The sequence below is a fragment of the Mobula hypostoma genome, chromosome 4 (genome assembly GCF_963921235.1).
Source record: "Mobula hypostoma chromosome 4, sMobHyp1.1, whole genome shotgun sequence".
In the NCBI taxonomy this organism is placed as follows: Eukaryota; Metazoa; Chordata; class Chondrichthyes; order Myliobatiformes; family Myliobatidae; genus Mobula; species Mobula hypostoma.
Window position 1 is genome coordinate 51,470,965 of NC_086100.1, and position 15,665 is coordinate 51,486,629.

Here is a 15,665-nt window from a genome sequence, read left to right on the forward strand (position 1 = left end):
GAGAGTGCAGATTGAGTACTGCTTATCCAGAATTCCAAAACCAAAAACCTTCGAAATCCATTTTTTTTTGAGAACTGAGACATGTCATCACAAATGAAACATTCCACAAAATGCTGGGAAGGTTCCCAGGCAATGAACAGGTCTCTGCACACCACAGACAATTCTGAGAGCGACTTCACATATGTAATGAACAAAAGTTAATGAAAAATAGAAAAACACTGCATAAAGCAAAAAATGAAGTTCTCAACAGTGTATTGAAAGAATGGATTCATCAGCATCCGAGTGAACATGTGCCACTAAGTGGTTTGCTGATAATGAAACAAGCAAAGTTCCATCACAATGAACTGCAAATTGCAGGTAATTGGTTTATGCACAAAATTATTAACAATATTAGACAAAACTATTCCCTCCCGTCTTATTTGCTGTGGCACAGGTGACTGTTTAAAATCGATTATGGATGTGAAGCCAATCACAGCACTGGAACCCAGTAACAGATGTGTTCGGGCAATAATTCTACTCCAATTGTCTGTGGAGGTCCCAAGCTCCAGCAGATGAGACTGTGCTCTGACTGCGGGCTGCTCACTCCAGCTGTACATACGATAAGCTGCATATGTAAAGTAAGTGGATTTTGTGTTTAGACTCGTGTTTCCCTCTGGTAGCTCATTATATAGATGCAAATATTCCAAAATCTGAAACACTTCCAGCCCCAGGCATTTTGGGCAAGGGTTGTTCAACCTGAATTCATGAATCAAATGAGATTTTACAACAGTTCAGTAGGTTTGAGATTATTGTTACTGATGTTACCTTTTATCCCAGTAGCATTTCAATATATCCATTTGGTTCATCATCACCAGAACAGTAACAATACTCAAGCAGTGGACTTACTAGAGTTGTACACAACTTCTAGCATGTATTTAGGTGGTTTTATATTTTATACTTTAGCTGATAGAGGAAAACATACTAAACTTTATCTTAACAAGTTCATTCATGTGTCCAGCTACATTTGAGAACCTGTAGGATTAAATCCAAATAAGGTCTCTGGAGATGAATCACAACTGTGAACAAGATGCAACAAGCACAACGTGACCGTAGCAAACTCATGAAAGACCACATTTGAAAATATTAGAGAAAAAATTGAAATCAAAATGTTCAGTGGTATCTTGTAATGCAGTCAGAAAATCACTAATTATTTTTTTAATGTCAAAATAGTCCATTAATCTTCAGAACATTTTTCTGTACTTTTAGCTCAAATTAATGGGCTGATGTGGCATAAAGAGCAAGTATTCTTTTCAAGAAAAATTACTTTACATGAAAGCAGGCCAAGCATCATCTCCGATAATGCAATTGTAACCTTATAATAGATTTTTCAGAAGAAAAACAGCGATAAAGAGAATTCTTGTTCTGCTGTTTCTGCAACTGCCTTGTAACTGAAGTTACAATGATCAGGAAAAGTCTCGTCTTCAGGAAATTGAATTTCAGCTTTTCTTAACTGTGTTACCTGTTAAGCATCCTAAGTTTATCAAAAGCTATTAAATGAATTTGCTTTTGTAATTTATTCATCTCGCAAAAACTGGTGTTAACCATAAAGACAGTTTAAGAATCAACCACACTGCATCACGTTCAAGGCTAGAGTAAGCAGACATGGCTGATTTCCTCTGCTGAAGGGCACTGTGAATGAATGACTAGTTTACCTAGTACAGAAACAGCCCTTTGGCACACTTAGTCTGTAATGACTATCAAGCCCATTTATACTCATCAGATTTTATTCTCCACACATGCTCATCAACTCCTTTACAGATGCCAATTAACCTTCTAGCCTGCAGGTCATTGTAACATGGGAGGAAACCACAGAGAGAAAACGCATGTGGTCATTGGGAGAACGTGTAAACCTCATACTGCAGGGGACCTGGGGGAAATGGAATTAACATCAGTAACAATGATCCTGAACCTGCCAGATTGTTATAAAACCTCAAGTAACACACACAAAATGCTGGTGGAATGCAGCAGGCCAGGCAGCATCTATAGGAAGAGGTACAGTCGACTTTCCAGCATCCCTCCCCCTCCTGTCTTCTCCTATCATTTTGGATCTCCCCTCCCCCTCCCACTTTCAAATCTCTTACTAGCTCTTCTTTCAGTTAGCCCTGACGAAGGGTCTCGGCCCGAAACGTCGACTGTACCACTTCCTATAGATGCTGCCTGGCCTGCTGCATTCCACCAGCATTTTGTGTGTGTTGCTTGAATTTCCAGCATCTGCAGATTTCCTCGTGTTTGCATTGTTATAAAACCTAGTGGGTTGCTATGAAATACCATCAGTTTCATTAATACTTGACTTATCTGACCTGGCCTACATGTGACACCAATTTCTCAGCATTGGGATTAATTCCCAGTAGCTCTCTTACTAGCCCAGAAGTAGTAAACAGACTTTGAGCAGCACTGAAGGTGACAATAAATACCGGCCCTGCACATTTTTCATGTCCATTCTTTACTTGAATTTATGGTTTCTCCTAAGTGTTTTGATGACTGTTCTGCATTTCTTTCCTCATTCAGCCTAACTCACCTGAACATAGTCTGACATTGATATCCATATTTTTAAATGTGTTTCACAGGTGTCTCTCACTCAGTCCCTTCTTTTTTATTCAGGTTTTCCATCTGACTCTTTGTTGATCATTTGTGATCCTATTTACATTTCTCTTCTGATCAGATCATCGTTCTCCCAGTTCCATAAACTTTACCCTTTCTCTAAACACAGATCTCATCTGTTCTCCTAAAAACAAGTACCAGATGGTGCTTACTTTAAATTTAATGCGATCATATTTCCCTTGACTAAGGATTGAGGAAAGCAGGACAGGATTTTATTCAAATTTGGGCTTAGGATAGTTTTCTCAGAACTGATTTTTAAAAACAGAAGGGCATGAATACATCATGGAGTGAAAAATAAAGTGGCAGTTAAGAGAAAAATAGGGAATATGAAAAGATACTTATTGTATCTCCATTCATATATTGATTATACACTCAGTGGCCTCCTATACCTAATAAAGTGGCAATTGAGTGTATTTTCATGGCCTTCTGCTCCTGTTGCCCCTCCACCTCAAACTTCAACTTGTTGTGCATTCAGAGATGCTCTTCTGCACACCACTGTTGTAACTCAATCTCTGCTAAAGTGTTTCCTCTGTGATAAATATACTCGCTCTTTATAAGGACACTAAAACTGCACACAATACTCCAGGTGTGGTTTCAGGAGGTACTGTACAATTGCAATAAAACATCCTCGATCCCATACTATAACTTCTTGCAAAGAAGACCAACTTATCATTTACCTTGTTGACGATTTGTTGGATTTGTATCTTTGCTTTCAGTGACTGATGTTAAAGGATGCTCAGGTTCATTTAGACAATAACTTCTCACCAAGTAAATAACACCCTAACCTTCTGCATCATTTCTTACTATGTTGCTGTGTCTACACTTGTAAATACATTAATTCTCAGGTGCTGGGAAGATCAATTTACTGTTTTTTTAAAATATATATTTCCTTATCCTAGGTGCCAAGGATCCTCCTGGAAAGGTCATAAATCCAATAAAAGCCAGAAAAAGATTTCTCTTCAGTACATCTTTGCGTCTTCATGATTGAAATTTATGCAAGACAGCACACTGACTATGGATCCCCAGCTCCTTCAGGAATTTGATGGTAGATGTGACTATAACTCCTCTACAACTCACTTCCACAGGATAAACTTTAGTTTTCCAGCCCCATCGCTGAGCTTCAGCTGCTAGATCTACATAGCAAAACCTCTTGAGTTCATAAGCTTCAGCCACTGAATCCTCCCCTGGGGCTGTGAGTTCCACAATGTAGACCACCTGCAACGAATTGGACCAGGGAACCAAGTCTGGCCTAAAGTTGCTGGTAGCAATTTCCAGTGGAAAGGTGAGTTCTTTATTGACATCCACCAGCATCTTCCAGTCCCGGGCCATGTTCAGCTGTCCTGTTTCTGGCTTAGGAGGGAGATTAGTTGGTCTCCCAGAAGAAATGCTGCTGGTGTCAAAGCATTATTATCTTGGTCTCGATTACCGCTGCCAGGCTCTTCGAGACCTGGTTGTGACGCCACGTGTATCTGGTTTTGCAGCTTGCCAGGATACACTTGAGGGTTGCCAGAATCGGGTACAGGGCACAAGCTGGGTCCTTACTGAACCACTGGTGAAGGTTTTTTTGTGAGGGAAGCGCATCATATGTAGCTCTGGTGAGAAAGCTAAGTCTGCTTGCTTCCATCTCCCATATGTCCTTCCAGCTGATCTTCGTCCTCTCAATGCTTTCCCACCCCATCCATTGCCCATGCTTAGCCAGGGAGATGGCCTTTACACATCTGTCTGACTCTTCTTTTTGCCACACTTCCTCGACAACCATCTTCCTTCGCTCTGGAATTGTAGTCTTGTGTGCCAGGTCGGTCCACTTGCTGCGAGACCAAAACCAACCCTGCCCTGTTGGACTTGCCCCACAGTGTCTCTATGCCTAATGGCAACAGTTACTTGCTGCACTGCATCAGCTGGGGTCTATTTCTACCCAGCTGATAAAGTCCGTGCAGCGTTACTGATGGTCTGGTCACAAGAGTCTCGTGAGTGTCATCTGTAAATGTACCTTGAACACTTGAATTCATCTGTAAAGCCAGTGACAGGTAGTTCAAGGACTCCTTTACCATAGAGACTGATGTTACTGATACACCTTGACACACGAGCCACTTCTTTACAAACAACTCAAGCTTCTTCACGGTTGTTGGTGGGACCTCATAGACAGTGAGTGGCCACATCAGCTGGGATAGGAGTCTCAGCTGTAAGCACCAGAGCTTCATTTTTCCAGGCAGCACAAACTTGTCGACGTTGTCCAGGCCATTGGCGATGTGTTGCTTTAGTTGCCTGGGTAGATGGTATAACCCCAGCCTCATGGACAAACAGCAACACACAGTTGCATGGACAAATATAGTGATATGTTGTAACATACTATAATGCCTAATTCCATGGCATTTCTGGCCTTTCTTCAAGGAGAGGGAAGCAATCCAAACCAAAACCCTCTGTTATGTGCCAGTCAGGTTTCTTTTCCACAGTATGCAAGATGTCCTCTTAAAAGATAAAACACAATTCTGTAATTCCAGAACACAAACATTACATGAATATCTTCGCAGCAGATAGCCTCATTTGTTTTAAATATTCATCTCTTGGCATTCAATTTATATGCAAAAGATAAACAGATCATATCTAAACACCACTCTGTAGCTTTCAGCATAATCATTTATAATTCAAGAATAAATCCGTCCAACACTTCCCTCTCCTCCCAGACAACTGGCATATTCGCCCCAGGTAACGAGACATGGTTAATTTAGTGACTAAGAATCAATTAATCCTTCCAGTCTCAGGTTACGTACATAACGCCAAGAAAAAATGCAAAACTAGAAACTTTCACTGAACTCCTACTTAAAACGGTGGTATATTCTGGAAGCTATCTAATCTATTTATACTATAATTACACTTAAAAATTTGTGATACGCTTAGCAATAACAAACCTGGACAGCCATAGAACAACCAAGCTAATCTAACCTAACAAATCTTTTGTCCGTGTAAAAACAAAAAATCTTGTACTCTATTACCGTTTAACACGAGCAGGCTTTACTATTCTCCAACCTCACTGAGCCTGCATATTGAACAGAAACAGCAAATAAATTGTACTGAAACTATGTTGCATTCAGGATAAAACTACTTTGACATCATAGACAACAGACCACAATCAGTAAGGATAGGTAGCAGCACCTCTGCCAGAATTATCCTGAGTACTTGTTTGTTCAAGGTCGCATTCTCAGCACCAACCCCCCCCCCCACCCTGCCAACTTACAGTATGGCCAGATTCTACTCTAACCATATCTACAAGTTTGCAGATGACACCACCATGGTGCGCCAAACCTCAAATAACGATGCAATGGTGTACATGAAGAAGATAGACAGACTAATGGCATGGTGTCAAGACAATACCTTTTCCTCAATATCAGCAAAAGAACTGTTCACTGACTTCATCTGGGACATATCCTTTTCTTATTACTATCATCGGGGAGGTGGGTACAGGCACATGAAACCCCACACTCAATGTTTTAGGTACAGCTCCTTCCTCTCTGCCATCAGGTCTCGGAATGGTCCTTCGACCCATGAACATGACTGCATCATTCCTCTTTTGCACGATTTATTTTGTAATTTATAGCACTGGACTGCTATTGGAAAGCAACACATTTCATAGCAGATTCAAAGTTCAAAGTAAATTTATTATCACCATATACAACTCTGAGATTCAGTTTCTTCCAAGCAATCACATTAAATACAGGATACAATAGAATCAATGAAAAAACATACCTAACAGGATGGACAACAACCATCTGCAGGAAACAAACAATAAACTGTGCAAACACTAAAAGAAGATAATAATAATAATAAATCATAAGCAATAAATATCGAGAACATGAGATGAAGAATCCTCAAAGTGAGTCCACTGGTGTAGGAACAGTTCAGTGACGGGGCGAGTGAAGTTGAGTGAAGAACTTTGAAGAACTTGTTCAAGAACCTGATAGTTGAGGGGTGATAACCCGGTGGTACGGGTCTTGTTCCTGTATCTTCCTCCTGATGGCAGAATCATGAAGCAAACATGGCTTGAATGATGGGGGCCCAAGATAATGGATGCTGCTTTCCTGTAAGAGAACTCTGCAAGATATGTACAATGGTGAGGAGGGCTTTACCCGTGATGCAATGGGTCGTGTTCACTACTTTTTGTAGGCTTCTCTGTACAAGGGCATTGGTGTTTCCATACCAGGCCACAATGCAACTAGTCATGATACCCTCCACCGCAAATCTACAGAAATTTGTCAAAACTTTAGATGGCATGCCGAATCTTCAGAAAATTCTAAGAAAGTACAGGTGCTGCGGTATGTTCTTCATAATGACACTTGCATGCTGGACCCAAGACAGATCCTATGAAATAATAACACAGAGGAATTTAAAGCAGCTGACCTTTCCGTCTCTGATCCCTCAATGAAGATTGGCTCATGGACCTCTGGTTTCCTCCTCCTGGAAAAAATAATCATCTCCTTGGTCTTGCTGACATTGATTAAGAGGTGGTTGTTGTGACACCACCCTAACAATTTTTCCATCTCCCTGATTTGTCACCACCTTTGGTTTAGCTAATGACAGTGGCGTCATCAGTAAACTTAAATATGGCACTGGAGCTATGCTTAACCTCACAGTCAAAAGTATAAAAGGAGTAGAACAGAAGGCCAAGCACACAGCCTTGTGATGCACTGTGGTGAGGGAGATTGTGGAGGAGATGTTGTTCCAGTAATGATCACTCCCCCCCCCGCTTCAACATTCCTCATTCCCATTTCTCTCCCTCTTCTTATCTCCCTACGTGCCCATCACCAGCCCCTGGTGTTACTCCCCCTTCTCTTTCTTTCATGACCTTCTGTCCTCTCTTATCAGAATGCCCCCTCTCAAGCCCCTTATCCCTTTTACCAATCGGCCTCCCAGTTCTTTATTTCACCCCTGCCCCCTCTCTCGGTTTGACCTATCACCCCCTGCCTTGTATTTCTTCATCCCTTCCCCCCCCTCTTCTTACTCTGACTTTTCTTTTTCTCCAGTCCGAAACATTGACTGTTTACTCTTTTCCACAGATGCCACCTGGTCTGCTTAGTTCCTCCAGCATTTTTTGTGTGTCAATTGACAAGCTTAGGTTTCTATGTTTAGAGCTAGAATCTGAACCAACAATTCACCAAATTTTACTCTGTGAGATGGTTCCTTTCCCAGTTACAGTGCACGTAAATGCACAAATGTAGCCAAATCTTAAGCATTGCATAGTCAGCAAAGGCCCCAGCTGTGGTTGCCAACACTGGCTATTTTCCTATGGCTTTCCTGGTATTTCCCAGTGGATCACCGGCACCCAATTGCCCACCATTGAGAACATCTACCATAAACGCTGCCTGGGCAGGGCGAAAAGCATTATCAAGGATGCATCTCACCCTAACCATGGACTTTTTACTCTCCTCCCATCCAGTAGGTGCTACAGGAGCCTCCACTCCCACACCAGCAGGCACAGGAAGAGCTTCTTCCCGGAGGCTGTGACCCTGCTGAACCTCACATCACAGCGCTAAGCAGTATTGTACCCATATTGTACTGTCTCAGTACTTTTATATTTGTGTGCTGTAGCACTTACTTTTTATTCACAGTTATTTTGTAAATAACACTATCCTTTGCATTTCTGGTTAGATGCTAACTACATTTCATTGGCTTTCTATCTGTACTCGGCACAATGACAAAGTTGAATCTAATCTAATATAATATAATATAATTTTTGTCAAAAAGCTCATCACTTAATCATATTAGCACAATTTTCTTATCTATGGACCGCCCTGAACCACCTAATATTTCACAGCTTGATAACAAGATCCATGTCTTCTAGGTCATAAGACAGAGAAGCAGAATTGGCCATTCAGCCCATGGAGCCTGCTCCGCATTTTTTGTGATAATTATTTGCAATGAGAATGTACAAATAATGACAGAGTGAGAGTGTATTAAATATAGTATGAATAAATCAGACAGAAACTTACTGGATTAAAGAACCGCCATTCAAATTACCAAAGCTAGGCAATTCCATACTCCCTCCAGTCTATGTTTTCATTACAACTTAAGCAGCTGAAAAACAAATTCATGATATCTATCCAATTCACATATTGGACTGGATTGCAGTATTGAGAAATAACTAGATTGGGGTTGGGATGGAGGTTAATGTTTAAAGTTTAACCACAATTCATCCAGTTCAGGACTTAAAGTAAGTGGAACATGTACAGATCCACAACCAGAAAATAAGTTGGTAATCTTTGATTGAACCTTTTATAGGTTAATTACAGCGTTCTAGGTTTCCCAGTTTAGAAAACTTGGCAGCTTGAGGTAGAGTAATTCAGCCTCAGGAAAAGATGTAATTACTTTAAAACACTGTTATGAATTCAGAGAACAAGAAGCATTTTAACCAGCGTTTGCACTGGAACCCTCTCACGTCCCTTGAGTCAGGAATCAGCCACTCCCAACTTCAGATTTACTGGATTTGGTGGCCTACCTTTGAGTTCTTCCCGTCCCCCAAATCTGAACAGATATCCAGCCTGCCAATGGCGCCTAGTGCGAGGTACAATACACTGTTTAGACAAGTTAAAGGCAGGCCCAGATTGGAGGTGAGAGCCCATTTCGTTCACTGTCCACGATTTTCACTCCTCTCTCCAGGGCAACAGAGAAATTTGATGTTCGGTTGTCTGGTCAATCTAAACAGCAGCCCAGACAGACTGAAAAGACAGGGTGTCGATTGGGACAAGAGCTGATTTCATTCACTATCAGCGACAGTCATGTTCATGCCCAGGATCCTGTGCTCCATGCCCACTAATGTGATGAACTGATAAGCAAGGCTTTGGGCTATTCCGGGCTGCTCCAGAGTTTGGATCTGAGGACTCAATTTTGGTTCAGAATGCCTATGTTCGTTTCAATTGTTTGCAGGATTTCTACTTTTTTTTCTTTGTCTTGCGCATCGAGTGCTGGTCTTTTATTTTTATATATTTTTTTAATTCGGTTCTTTCAAGGTTTCTTGCTTTGTGGCTACCTGTGATCAAGCAAATCTCAAGGTAGTATAATTTATACATTCTTTGATAATAAATGAATCTTAAATGTTGAAGCAGACATCCAGGCAGAGAACCCATCAATGGCCAAAGCAAAATAATGTGAAGCTATATTAAAAAATCACAGCATGAGGCTTATATACTTCCAGTCCTAAATTCTTTCTTTTATAATTTATTTTTATTGAATTTCATCAACAAACATTTCCATAAGTTGTATTTCAGATACTGTACATATATATCATCTAATCATACTTGTCACAAATATCCACATAATAATTATGAGGTATACACTTATAGAAAGGAGAGGAAAGAAAGAACAATCAAAAGAAGAAAACTATGTACAGAGTAGGGAGTGATTTTTTTTTACAACATATTCATTGACTTGTGAGAATAAAATCAGGCCTATGAGGTGTTACGTAGTTAAACCATTTTTTCCAGCAAGAATAAAATTGTTCCAACTTATGTTTAACAGATGCTGTTATCTTCTCCATTTTGTAAATGTCCATTGTAATTTCCATCCGTACATTTAGAGTTGGGCTCTCCTGTGATAACCATTTCCTGGTAAGGGTCTTTTTACCAGCCACCAGCAGTACATTCATTAAATATTTATCTCTTTTCAACCATTCTTGAGGTATATACCCAAAATATATGGTCTTACTCTCCAAGGGTATTTCACATTTAAAGATATCTTGTAAGGCATTATGTATCCCACTCCAATAGTCTTTGATAAGAGGGCATTCCCAGAAAATATGATAATGGTTTGCATTTTGATTTCCATAATCTCTCCAGCAAACAGGGGGGTTGTTATCATAATGGGATTTCTGAGAGGATGTAATAAAATATCTTATCAAGTCTTTCCACCCAGACTCCCTCCATTTCTGTGAACTGGTACACTTCCATTGATACCTCCATATTATTGTCCAGTCTTCCTCAGATATTATTAGCCCTCCTTCCTTCTCCCATTTGGTTTTAATGTATGAAGTCGAATGTGTCTTAAGATTTGACAAACTCTTATACACGCTTGAAATGGTCTTACTACCGTTGTCTGAATTATATGCTTTTCTGAACAGCTCTATCAGACATGCACTTGCCTTGGTTACATTTTTAACCGTCCTATTAACATACTGTCACATCTGTAAATACCGGTAAAAGTCTTGTTTTTCTAACAAGTGTTTCTCTTTGAGAATTTCAAAACTGAACAGTGTTCCTTCTTTCATTATATTGCAAATAGCTGTTATTCCTTTAGCTATCTAATCCTTAAATCTAACATCCAGTTTATTCGGCGTAAAATCGGAGTCATATGTACACCATTTAAGAATTGCAATGTCTCTCTCTAGGTTATATTCTTTTTTAATAGTTTTCCATATTTTAAGAGTCCATTTCACCCACAGGTTGTCAATATTATTTATGTAACTTTGCAGGTTGTTATCAGCCAAAATTGCCTGTATGGGGATGGAAAGTATCCTCTCCTCAATGTTTTTCCATTGAGCGTCATATGATGGGTTGCACCAGCATATCACGGCTCTCAACTGTGCTGCAAAATAATAATCTCTAAGAGAAGGTAGGCCCCATCTCCCCTTTTCCTTGGCTAATTGCAAAGTTTTGAGACGAACCCTAGGGCTTTCACCTCACCATATATATCTTGATAGCATCTTGTTCCATTCATTGAATTGATTTTGGTTAATCTCTATTGGTAGGGTCCGAAAGAGATATAGTAGTCTGGGCAGTATATTCATTTTAATAGATTTAATCCTTGATCTGAGACCAAGAAAAGGGATTAGGTTCCACCTTGTTATATCTTCCCTAATTTTTTCAAATATTGGCTGATAATTGCATTCTGATAATTTTGCCAAATCTTTTGGCATAATAATGCCCAAATATTTGACAGACTCTGTTTGCCATGCACAAGTATATCTACTTTCAATTTCTCTTGGTGGGCTATAGTTATATGAAAGTAGTAGGTTTTCTCTATGTTGATCTTGTATCCTCATAATTGGCCATATTGTTCAAAGGATTGCATCAATTTAGGTAAAGAGTCTGTTGGTTGCCCTAGATAGATCAAAATGTCATCCGCGTAACAGGCCAATTTATGCTCTGTCCCTTTAATAGTAATTCCCCTAATATTGTCATTTTGTCTGATGTGTTGAGCTAATGGCTGCAGAAAAAATGCAAAGAGTAGCGGTGACCATGCACAACCCTGTCTCATGCCCCTTCCTAGGGCAGGGATCCCCAACCTTTTTTGCACTGCCGACCGGTTTATTATTGACAATATTCTTCCGGCCGACTGGGGTGGGGGGGGGGGTAGGGTCGCCAACGGACAAGAGTAGCAGTCAAATACATTATGTTTACTCCAGGAAGACTACAATTACCATGAAGCCTTGCGCAGGCACCTGTGTGCGCATGTGTGTACATGCCGATTTTTTTTCTACAAATCGTTTTTGGCAATTCTGTTCGGGGGGCTGTATGGAAGATCAGTCAACTATAAGTCACTTCTAATACACTCAATTTCGTTTCTAAAAGGGTTTATCTAACAAATTTAATAATAAACACACAACGCATATTTTCCTCGCATGAATATGGTGATACCACTTACCGTATAAGTCACTTATAAGTCAAAAGCATCATAACATTTTAAGTAACGTTTGGATATTAAACACACAGCACATATTTTCCCATATGAACATATAAAATCATTGCAACACACCAATATCACTGAATCAGTGGGAGCCCTGGGCTTGTTTCCCTGCAACAACACGGTGCCATCGAGGGGTGATGGGAGACAGTGATACTCGAAGGGGGTTCCTAATGTCCAATCTATTCCACGATTAGTTTTTGTTGCATTCATTGCAGAAAACTCCGCTTTGCAGAGATATGTTGGAAATGGAAGCAATGTTTTCAGTGCTTTCGTGGCTATCTCAGGATATTTAACCTTGGCTTTGATCCAGAATGCCGGCAGAGAAGCGGTCCCCCAATCTGCGTCAAAACCACTTCATTGAGCACCTCCGCTCCGCCCGCCACAACAGACAGGATCTCCCAGTAGCCACTCACTTCAACTCTGCTTCCTATTCACATTCTGATATGTCCATACATGGCCTCCTCTACTGTCATGATGAGGCTGAACTCAGGTTGGAGGAGCAACACCTCATATACCGTCTAGGTAGTCTCCAGCCCCTTGGTATGAACATTGAATTCTCCAATTTCCGGTAATTCCCTCCCCCTCCCTTCCTCTATCCCTATGTCACTCTGCCCCCTCCCCCAGCTGCCTATCACCTCCCTCATGGTTCCACCTCCTTCTACTACCCATTGTTTTCCTGCCCATCACCTCCCTGCTTCCCCTCCCCCACCCCTTTGTCTTTCAAATTACTGGTTTTTCAACTTAACCTACCAGCCTTCTACTTCCAACCCTCCCCCACCTTCTTTGTAGGGCCTCTGCCCCTTCCCTCTTCAGTCCTGACGAAGGGTTCCGGCCCGAAACATCGACTCATCGTTTCCACAGATGCTGCCTGACCTGCTGAGTTCCTCCAGCGTGTTGTGAGTGTTGCTTTGATCCCAGCACCTGCAGATTATTTTGTGTTTACAGTATAGCTGAGATTATCGCCTCCTTCCAGCTGGGTGGCATTTGTGCCTTTCTCAGGGCTCAATTCAGTGTGGGGAGTAAAACAGGGATTAACTCACTTTTAAACTCTTTATACCACTCTGCCGTATATCCATCTGATCCTGGTGACTTGCTTAATTTAAGCTACTAATTGCAGTTTTTAGTTCAGTTTCAGTTATGTCATCTTTCTATTTTGTTCTTTGCTTAAAGTGGGTAACATTAAAGAATTCAGAAAGGTGTCAATTTGGGTTAAGTTTCGCCCTGTAACTTTGGAATATAGAGTTTTGTAAAACATTTCAAAAGCTTCATGAATTTCACTTAGCTTATTTTTTTTATTATTTTTGTTCTTGGATCCCTAATTCTATGAATTGTATTTTCTACTTTTTTTTTCAGTTTCCACACCAGTATTTTCATAGATTTAGATCCACTTTTGTAATGTCTCTGTTTCAGAAACATTACATTTTTTCTAATTTCTTGTGCAGCCAAACTATTAATTTCATTCCTAATTTTTTTTTAATTTCCTCGAGTATATCCTGTACCAAACTCAATTTGTGTTTTTTTCTAGTTCCTTCAGCTTATTTTGTAATTCCTCTAATGTTCTATTCCTTATTTTTTTCTGATATGAAGATAGCTATAATTTTCCCTCTTGAGACAGTGTTCAGAGTATCCCATAGAATGGGAACCAGCCCTAAATTCTATCCATTCTCCTGTCTCTCACTCAGCTGTACATCCCGCTTCTGTTAATACATGAGTCAATACCACTGAGACGTGTATAAGTTGCTGCAGGGACACTGACTTGAAACCATGGTAACAGTTGCAAGACAATGACGATACAGAAAAAAGATTAATAATATCTTCAAATATATCAACGAAGAACAGGATACAGTACATAAATGTCAGGGGATATGGAAAGATGAAACTATATAATATAGAGAAGCTTGAGAATTAGACCCGAATGAAGACCTGAGACTTCACTGACTTCAGTGAGTGTTTGGATTAAAGCTAAGAGCATTACATTTTAAAAAGGTTATTTTGCCTTACTTTGTTTTTAATTACTTTATGTTTATGGCAAAATTTATTTCCTCCAGTGCTAAAAAAAAATCGGTAATATTTTATTTTACAAAGTCACCAGTATGTGAGGAACTCCCAGCAGCAACTTCAAACAGGACAGCAAGGACACTTTCAGCTGTTGTTCTTAATCTTTGCTTTTGCAGGTTGGTATTATATTTTTAGGTAGTATGCTTATTCAATTGGCTAAAACACACAAGGGTCTCGGCCCGAAACGTCGACTGTACCTCTTCCTAGAGATGCTGCCTGGCCTGCTGCGTTCACCAGCAACTTTGATGTGTGTTGCTTAAAACACACATTTACTTGGATTTTCCTGAGAAATGATTGGAGCTTCACTTGGAATTGTCAGCGTTTCTCTTTGTGATTGTCAGTCGGCTTGGGAATGCTTTGCATAGGTACAGTGATGTACTAATCCCAAATTTACAAACTTACTGACAGATATTTTCAGTAAATTCCAGACTGAGGTTTGCCCCTGGATGCTCGTAGCACACAGCAGTAGAGCACTGGCATTTAACAATTTGCTCAGAAATGATGCTGGGAAATTTGCCCACTCAAACCCATTCCTTACTTGACCAAGTGTAGGTTCAGTAACTCCATTCATTTCGATATAAACAAATGGCCATGGAGTTCAGAGGTAATTTTCAAGAGGCTTACAGTTTTTTGAATTAATTCAGATAAATGTAGACTTATTTTAACATTTTGAGCAATTTCAACTTTAGTTTTTAAAATAATTTTTTCTATGTCTTATTAACAGTTACTGCTTCATAGTTCTTGATTTTTTGTTAAGATGAGTGACAGAAATATTCAATATTTTAAGAAGAACTGAAAAGGCTGGAAATATTCTGAAGAATGGAGAGACAAATAATGTTGAAGTCAATGGGTGTTTAATTAGAAAAACTGATTTCATTCATATTTACCAACAATACAAGACAAATTTAACCACAGATTTAGCTTTGAGGCACAGCTTAAAAATTTATCAAAGCTATTTGGTAGAATTTGTTCGGGGTGTCATCCGCAGCCTAAAGGATCTCCCCAACCATGAGCTCTGTTTGAGAATTTCTGATCAAAGTCAGTGTGGACATAGAGAAGGGGTAGTGGCAAGCATGTTTGGCTCACTAATGACAGCAACATTTTTAGTCGGAGATACACCCTGATAATAAGGCTGTGTTGGCCCACCATGCTGCTCTGCCCAAGTACACCCATGTGACCAATTAACCTATTAACATCCATATGGTTTTGGAAAATGGGAGAAAACCCATAATATCACGGGGAGAAGTACAAACTCCTGATAGACAGCAGTAGGAAATAAACTCAGGTCACTGGCA

The 15,665-nt window shown here is 40.1% G+C and overlaps 1 protein-coding gene across 5 annotated transcripts in view; it reads right to left on the reverse strand.

The window, feature by feature from the left end:
* Positions 1-15,665, reverse strand: part of LOC134345314 (inactive N-acetylated-alpha-linked acidic dipeptidase-like protein 2) — a 1,001,093-nt gene that overhangs the window by 589,401 nt on the left and 396,027 nt on the right. The window lies entirely within an intron of this gene.